Genomic DNA, 9,356 nt, shown 5'->3' with positions numbered 1-9,356 from the left:
TAGATATTAATAATAAATATTATACTTTTAAGAAATAAATTACGGGTATTAACTTAAGCGATATACGGAACGCGAAATACGGGGGAACGTATAATTTTATCGTAAGCGATATCCCGGCGAAAGGTAAAAAGATCCGCTTAAAAAAAACGCTTAATAAATTAAATTAACATAAATTTAAAAAATTTTATTATATGAGCTTAAAAACGGGACGAAGCTTATTAAAAAAGTAAAGTATAATTTGCGGCCGAAATTAAGTTAAACCGTAATTAATCGGTTATAAAAAAGCTTAATATACTTTAAAAAAAAGCTTACGTATTAAAATAAATAACGTTATAAGCGTAGTTATTATAAATTTATTATAACGATTCGTTTAATAATTATTTTAAGCGCGATTAAATAATATAATTTTTAAAAAGAAAATTTTATTAGCTTAAATTACGAACTAACGTAATAAAATATATAAAAAACTATTTGGTATACTTTAGTTTAAAAGCGAAATACTACTAATTTTACGATAAGTTCGCGTTATTACCGTAATTAAATCGCTTTAAAAAAATATAGTATAGATTTTATTACCGGCTTATTAAAGTCTTTTTATTATAAAAAAGCTATTAACGTTATTTATATAATAATAAACCGATATATTAAGCTAACGTGGTTTACCACTACGCGACGTATATTACTCGGCGACGCACCTTAATTTAATTCTAATATAATTAAACCTTAACGCGTAATACCTTTATAACTATAATGCCTAATTAATCCTAAAAAACTCGGATAGTTTTAATAATTTAAGCAATACGAAATAAACCGAATTAAATAAACTAAAGAGCAGTAATAAAAGCTTATAATATACCCGAATTAACTTTACGCTATCGAATTTACGGCCGAATTTTAAAACGCGAAATCCGACCGAAACGACGTAAAATAAATTTAATTAAAAAATAGGTATTTTATAAATATATAATTAATTTAAATATCCGAGGAATGCCTCCCGATTTTGTTAATATAAAAAATATAGTTAATTTCCTTACCCCGTTGCGCGGCGGCGACCGCGTCGGTAAACACTCGGTTAAGCGCTTTATTAATCGTAACCCGAACCTAAAAACTAAAATAAATCGTTAGTACGATTATTAAAAGGTTTTTTACGAGAATTTTAAAGTTATTTCTACCTGGTTTACGCTAATTACGAATATAAAAGCGAAATACGGGATCGTTAATAAAAACATTTAAAATTTTAACGAAACCGGTTTTATAATAAGCATAATCGGGTTAATACTCGTTATAATACGCGCCGAACGGCGTAAAAAGCGAAATTAATTTAGCTTAATAATCGGGAATAGGTAACGGCGATTAAATATATTAATTCGTAGGGCTAATATATTCCGCCGTTTTTAATCGTTTAAGGTTAATATTACCTCGCGAACTAGTCCCGCGAAACCGATTTACCGAGTAATTAAGTAATTAAGCCGATTTTTAATAGCTGGACTAATAACGAAATAAGCTTAAACTAGATTAAACATTTTAATAAATATATTAGATTATAAACGAAGGGTTATTACCGTCTCTTAATTTTCGACGGCTACGAGAGCTATATTTCGGCCGAATTTAAAGTATATTACTAAAATAACGATATTATTATTATTAGTATATCTCCCTATTTATCGTACTTACTTTAACTTTTTAATATAGTATTTTATTCGCTTTTAAAGCGTGCTTATTCGAAAGAAATCGAGTTATTTATTAAGGTTTTTATAAACTATATTATTAAACTCGAATTCTTTATCGCTTTTAAAGCCGCGCATTTTATTATTTTTACGAAAGTTAATATTAAATCTAGATTTAGCGTATCTAGTTTAATACCTTATAACCTTAACGAAATAATTAATAAACTAAATATGCGTCTCTAGACGCCTATATTTAACCTATTCCGTTTAGGGACGGCTAGTACCTACGACCCTTACACGTCGTTTAACCCCTAATAAATAATTAAGTGTTTTATTTATATTAAAAGAAGGTGTTTACCTATTAAAAAAGCTCTCCGACGCTAATTTTAAATACGGTAAACTAAATAGCGAAAAGTATAACTAAAATAACTTATAAAATAACTTTTATACGCGATAAGATATATATATTAAAAGAGGTTAATTTAGCACTTTTTAAGCGCCGAAGAGTTAAAAAATCGCGAGTTTAATTTAAAAAAGCCTTTACTATTAAGGAATTTTAAAAACTATAAAACGAAAAAGTAAAAAAAAGCGTTCAGCGCCCGATAAAAATAAAAATAAGGGTTTATCGAAACGGAAGGCGACCGGTAAAAAGCGTTATAGTATTTACGGCGAAACAGGTTATAATACGCGAATATATAAAAAAGATATAAAATTAAGCGAAAAATCGGATAACGAGTAATTTTAATTAATTTTAAGCGTTATAATTAAATTAATTTATATAAAAAAGTCGAGAAATAAAAAAAGTACGTCGCTAAGTGATATACGTCGCGTAGTAGTAAACCACGTTATCCTTTTTTTCGGTAATAATTTTTATTAATGCTATAAAGTTAGCTTAATTCTTTTATAAAAACATAAAATATTAATTCGGGAACTTAAAAAGGTTATTTTCGAACCGGGGAATTATTTTTATTAACGCTTTTTAATTCGAATTAAACTATAAAAATAGGGTAAAATTAAAATATTCGATAACGTTTTATTTATAAACCGACGAATAAATAAAGTATATAAACTAGGTTATCGAAACTTATTTACGTTATTACGTAACGGAATAATTAAAATTATAGCTAAACTTATTATATATTACCTTTTTCGTAATTAATTTAACCGTTAATTTATCGATAAGCTTTTCTCTTTTTAAAGTAATTTATAATTATTAGCCGAATTTTTAAATATTCGTTAAAAACGACTCTTTTTCGAAAAGGGCCTTTATAATAAAAAACCGGCTATTAAAACTATAAGAGTTATAAGCGAGAATAAAAAAAATAGCGAAAAGCGATCGAAAAATAAGCGAAATATTATAATTTTTATTATAAACCGTTAACTTTAAGCGTAGGTTAAATAATAGGTTTATTTATTAAAAACTTAAAAGTTTAAAACCGGAAATTAGCCTTTAAATTCGTCGGAGTTTTTAAAGTTTTAAAACGTATTAAAACCCTTATTTACCGATTAGCCCTGCCCGAGAAATACGTTTAGCTTTACGACGTTTTCTTTATTTAGCTATTAAAATTATAGACGGCGAAAGCCGATAAAGCGCTCCTAATAGTAAAATTAAAGGATAATAAAAAGTGGACAGTAAAGGAAGTATAAAATAAAATAAAATAGGAAAACTAGGTATATTATTTAATAAAATAAAAAGGTTAGCCGTTTAAATATAATTAATAAGAGCCGGTTAAAAACTTAAAAAACGCGCCGGCAAAGGTTACGTAATATAAAAAAAAGGCATCCGTTAATTAGTTAATTCCGAACAAAAGGGGCAGGTTTAAAAAAGAAGTTATAATAAAAAACCGGAACGACTTAAAAATTTTAATAAATTATTAATTAATAATTACAAAAATACGGCCGAAGCCGGGCCCCGGTAAAAATCGAATTTATTTATTTAAATAGTAATTATATTTATACTTTTTTAATAAGCTACGAAGTCTTATATTACGTTAATTAAATTATACGCTTAATAAAAAAAAACGCGGCCGAAATAAAAACGAAACTTTTATTTAAAAAACTAAACTTACGGGTTTTAAACGATTTTTAAAATAGTTAATTTATTTATTAATAACGTTATCGTTAATACGGGCGAAAAAAGCGGCGATACGTTCCCGAACGAAACCGAGAATTATATATTAAATAGCGAAGCTATAATTACGGGGTAATAAGCGAAATTAAACGAAACCTTTAATAATTATAAACTCGTTAATAATTTAAAAAAACGTTAATAAAACTACGTAATATAAGAAAAAAATCTTTAAATTTACGGCGTTAAAAGCGTTAAATTAAAAACGCTTACGTAAAATATCCTTATAAGCGAGGTATTTTTAACGGTAATTAATTAAGCCTTTTTATTTAAAATAGATTTATTAAGCACTCGCGGTAATTATAAAAAAAATAGCCGAGAGTTTTTATTTACCTTAATAGTTTTTTTTTAAACCGTTAATGTTAAATTCGGCCTTATAAGCTTCGATTATATAGGTAAAAATAACGACGAGACGGTAAAAAATACTACCCGCCTTACGGCGAAAGGCTAAAAAACGTATTTATCGGCGTTATTTACCTTTTAAAAATACTTAGTTAAGCTCGAAAAAATAGTGCCGATAATATTAAAATTACCTATAAAAACGCCGGGAATTTATTATAAAACGTTAACGAAACACCGTCGATATCGAAAAAACTATATATATTTACGGCTTCGTAAATTTTATTATTAATAATATAATTAAGCTTTAAATATATTTAATTATATAATAAAGAGCGTAGGTTATTAAAAACGTAATTAAACTCCGGTATTTCGTCTTCGAAAAGTTTATAATTAACCGCTTAAAACGAAATATATAAATAGTAAGCCTAGTCGGCCGTAATAGTAATAAGGGCGCCGTTATAACTGCTTAATAAATTAATTCGGTAGCGGGCGGCAGCTATAATAAGTAAAGGGGTATTAAAGGGGTTATAATAAGTTAACGAGTATAAAAGTGTTAAGATACGGAGAAAAAACCGTGGTATTAATAATTATAAAAAGGATTATAATTAATATTATAAAAAAACGAGTGAAAGTTCGGTAACCTTACCGGTTTATTTATATTTTAAAGGGTACTTTAAATATAAGCGCTTCGATATTTAATATCCTTTACTTACCTTTTATTTTTACTTTACTATTTTATTATTTATTACGGAACTTTTCTTTAACTAAGCTCCCGTTAATTAATAGGACGTGTAAATAAGGCCGCTTATATAATCGAGACGCTTATTTAAAAAAGGGAATAATTATAATAAAAGTAAAAAAAACGAGGCGTTTATATATCGATTTCGGCTTTATTTCGTCGCTTTATATATATAAAAACTTAAGCCCCTTAAAAATATAAAAGGATAAGCGTTAACTTTATTTTTCACTACCTTTTACTTATCGTTACCACTTAAATTCGTACACCTTTTATAAAAATCCCGATTTAACTTAATATCTCGTAAAAAACTTTAAAAATATAATTAAGTAATTATAAACTTATTACGAATAAAATCCCGAGGCTTTTAATTCCCCGATATATTTATAATATTAATTATAAACGGCTAAAAACGATACGTTTAATAAACTATACGAAAATAATAATAAACTAGCCGCTTTTAAAAAGAAAACGATATAATAAAAAGAGTAATATAATGCGTTAACCTATGCGCTAGTTAGTGTGGAAACCCTACACTAGCCTCACCACCCTGTTATTAAAACTGATCTGCCGCATCGGCCCTAGCTCGATTTTCTCTTTCTTTTCCTCTTTGTCGCAAATTCTATTTATTTTAAAACTTATTTATAGCCTCGCTTTATAAAAACTTAATTGCGTAATTATTTACGACCGCCTTTTTTATTATTTAGTAGTATAATATTTTATTTAATTATCCGAATTAATTAATATTACTTTCGCCGTTATATAATAAAAAGTAAAAATTAATTAATTAACATTAAACCTTTTAATACTTAACGACCTACCTTAATATAAACGCGTTATAACGTATAACGAAAACGACCGCGCCTCTTAAGCGAAAATTAAATAATATATACGTTTTAATTAAAACGCTTTCGTAAAGCTTATTAACGAACTTAAAAAATTTAATAAGAAATTAACTCGTTTTTTCCGCTAATCTTTAAACCGATATAGCCTATTAATTAATTTAAAGATCGAATAAATATAAACCGCTTAAAATAACCCCGATAACGTAAAAAACGAACAAAGTTTTTATATCCTCGCCGATTTTAAATAATTATAAAAAGAGGCCTAACATTTACGATATAACACTATAATCGATAATTTAAACGGCAACGATTTTAAGCTCGGTTAAACGCTTTATTTAATCGATATACCCGTAACGATAATAAAACTATCTTTTTTTTCGCCTCATAAATTAAAATTAAAAAAGCTAAATAATTTTTTAAAAACGGATTTATCGCTTTTAATAAGTTTAAAAAATATATAATAACCCGAATGTAACGAACGCTATCTGGGTTCCAAAGGAAACCTAGTAAGACGTACTGGGGTTTTATGTTTGGCAATACGAGAGAGTATCTAAATGTGCGATAGAAGTCCACTTTTATCGATACAATGTGTAATAGCCGTAGGAATAAAGATGACTGAGGTGCGTAGATTTAAGGGTATTTATAATAGGGTCGTTAAGGCTGTTTGCCTCACTAATAGGTTAAATTAATGTTTAGATTAATTACTAAAGTAGAAAGTGTTTATATAAAATATATAGGGAATATCTATCGTTATATATCCAACTTCTCCTTTATTGATTTCCTTAGATCTCGGGGATCTCGCAGCTCTCGCGAGATCCTGTCGAGCTGACTTTCTGGCTTTTATCGCGATCCCGAGAGTCGTTGCGCGTATTTTATTTCTACGTGACCAGTGTTATCCTGCTGTGGCTTGTCTTTCCCTGGCTGTTTAGTTCGTGCTGTCTAACTCGTGCTGTCCAGTTCGTGCTATCCAATTCGTGCTGTCTAATTCGTGGTGTTGGTTATCGTCGTAGTTGGCCTTGCTGACCAGTGGGGTCGTAATGACTGGTGGGGTTTCGCTGACTGGTGGGGCTTCGGATTACGCTGGGTCTTTGTGCAGAGGTTTCGGGGTATCGTAGGGCCGTGCCGTAGGGTGGGTTCTGGGCCGCATGGCTGGGCCAGGTCGTAACACCGAACGAGCTATTCTAAGAAATACGCTTTATATTTTTATTAGGTTATATCCGTATAGTATAAATATTTAATTTTTATATTAAAGCTCACCGGGTAAACCTTTAATTAAAATTAACCGCTACCTAAGCTAAATATTTAGCTTCGTTCCCTCTTTTCGATTATTACAATATTTATAAAAACGAAAACTTAATAAAAAAATAGTTTAAAATTAACGGATTAAACGATAAACTTAATTCGTTAAAAACTACTTTAAAAGAATTAATTAAAGCTTATAATAAAACCGTTATTACCCGGGAATAAATAAAGGTAATTATAAACGATTTAATTATTAACCTTATAAAAGTTAATATTAAATCGGCGAACCGATTAAAATAATTATATAACACTTAAGCCGTTATTACCCGATTAATTATAAATAAACGTAATAATACTTCTTTTATAATTATTAATAATAAAGGTACTCGTTATAAAAAAAATCGTAAAGTTAAGGTTAACGATTTTTATAGCGATAAAAATAAGGATAAAAAATTTTTTAAGGTTTAATTTTATTAAATTAAAAATATACGAATTAAAAATACCGACCATTTTTTTTAATAATTAAATATTTAACGCTATTTATAATTATATAAAAAACAATACTGTTTATAAGCTTTTATTTTTCCTCCGGGATTACTATTTTAATCGTATTATTACTATTAACGAGCTCTTCGACTATTTTTAAGAGCGATATTTCGATTATACTTTTCGCGAAAAGGTAAAAAAAAATACGATTAATTAGAAATAAGTTTTTTAACCGATTATTAAAAGTTTTTTTCCGATTTCGTTAAATTAATTAGAAAGAAAGAATTCCCTCGTGTTTTTTTAAAAAAAGGTTTTTATAATAAACTTATACTCCGCGTTATAATTATTACCGTTATAATATATTTCAATAAAACTATCGATTTTAACGTTTACGTTAAGTATTATAAATAAATAATTTAAAGCTACGTAAACGCGAACAAAAAAGAAAGCGATTTAATAAGCCCTTTTTTTCGTCGATAGGTAAAAATAATTCCGGTAATAAAAACAATAAAGCTAACATTTTTAAAACCCTTATTTTTATTAGACTTACCCCGTAAATAAATATTTCTTCGATTAAAACCTACCCTTTTTTTATTACCGTTAAAAGGACTTAAAAACTAGTAAAAAAAACGATACTTTAACTATTACTAAATTAACTATCGAAAAATTAACTACCTTTTAAAATAATATAATACCGAAAGACGTAAATTTATAGATATTGACGAAATTTATTAAAAGTATAAAAAAGCGTCGCTTAACCTTTTTTTAATAATTATAAATTTAATTAAACCCTCGCCGAGCCGAAAAAATTAAAAAATTAATCCTAAAAAATAAGGACTCTTTTTTAAAATAAGTATTAATTATTATTAAAAATAATTTAATAACGATATTATCTAATTTTTTATAAAAATTAATTAAAAACCCTTTTTTAATTTTTAAATATATTATAAGAAATAATAGATTATTGTTATTTATTATCGTAACGTTTATTAATACGGAAATATCCGGTTATTTATTTATAAACGTAAACTTTACGGGTAAAATAATTAAATAATTAAATGCGAAACGAGTAACCGCTTTTCGACTTTACGAAATTAGGGGTTTTAACGGTAAACTTTTTTAGTTTTTTAACGTAGTAATATTCGTTAACCTACGAATTTATTATTAAAGCACCGGGCTAGTTTTTTTCGTAGTAATTAATATAAAATATAATTTTATTATTAAACGGAAATAGTTCGAAGAATACGATATTATTATTCGCTCGAAAACTTATTATTTAAATTATTTTAATAATTAAAACTTTATTAAAAATACGGATATATCGATAAACAAAGTAGGTATATTATTATAATATTCGAATTATTAAAAAAATACGGATATTAAGAATAAAGCTTTAAAAGCTTAAATTAAAATAAATAAATAGGAATAAAACGGCCGACTTTTTTAATTAAAAACCTATTTTACATAAAAGAAAGGTACGCGGTTATTTAATATTTTTAGTTTTTTCGTTATAAAGAAAGAAATTTAAATCCTAAAAATCCGTCCGCGTATTATCTATTAGTTAAATAAAAAAGTAATTAAAATATAGCGTAATTTGAATAATAAGCTACGGAAATTAAAGTAATTCGGTAATAATCGCGAATAAACGTTAAAACGTACGCTTTATTACGATTAAAAAAATAAGTATAAACTTTATTACTTCGCCCGCGACGTTATAAACTAATACTATTAACGAGCGCTCGATATAGTAATTTTAAACGCTTTAAGTTTTTATTAGAGTATAAAAAAACGATTTATACTAAATTTATAAAGTTATTTTTTATTAAATCGATAAGTTTATTTAAAAAAAAGAAACCTTTCGAAATAACTCTTTACTTAAGGACGAAAATAAGCTACGTTAAAAAGTAAAA

Source organism: Apiospora aurea (assembly GCF_038362705.1).
Source record: "Apiospora aurea strain CBS 24483 chromosome Unknown utg000001l_segment0_segment0, whole genome shotgun sequence".
NCBI lineage: Eukaryota > Fungi > Ascomycota > Sordariomycetes > Amphisphaeriales > Apiosporaceae > Apiospora > Apiospora aurea.
Note: the sequence above shows the minus strand (reverse complement) of the source record.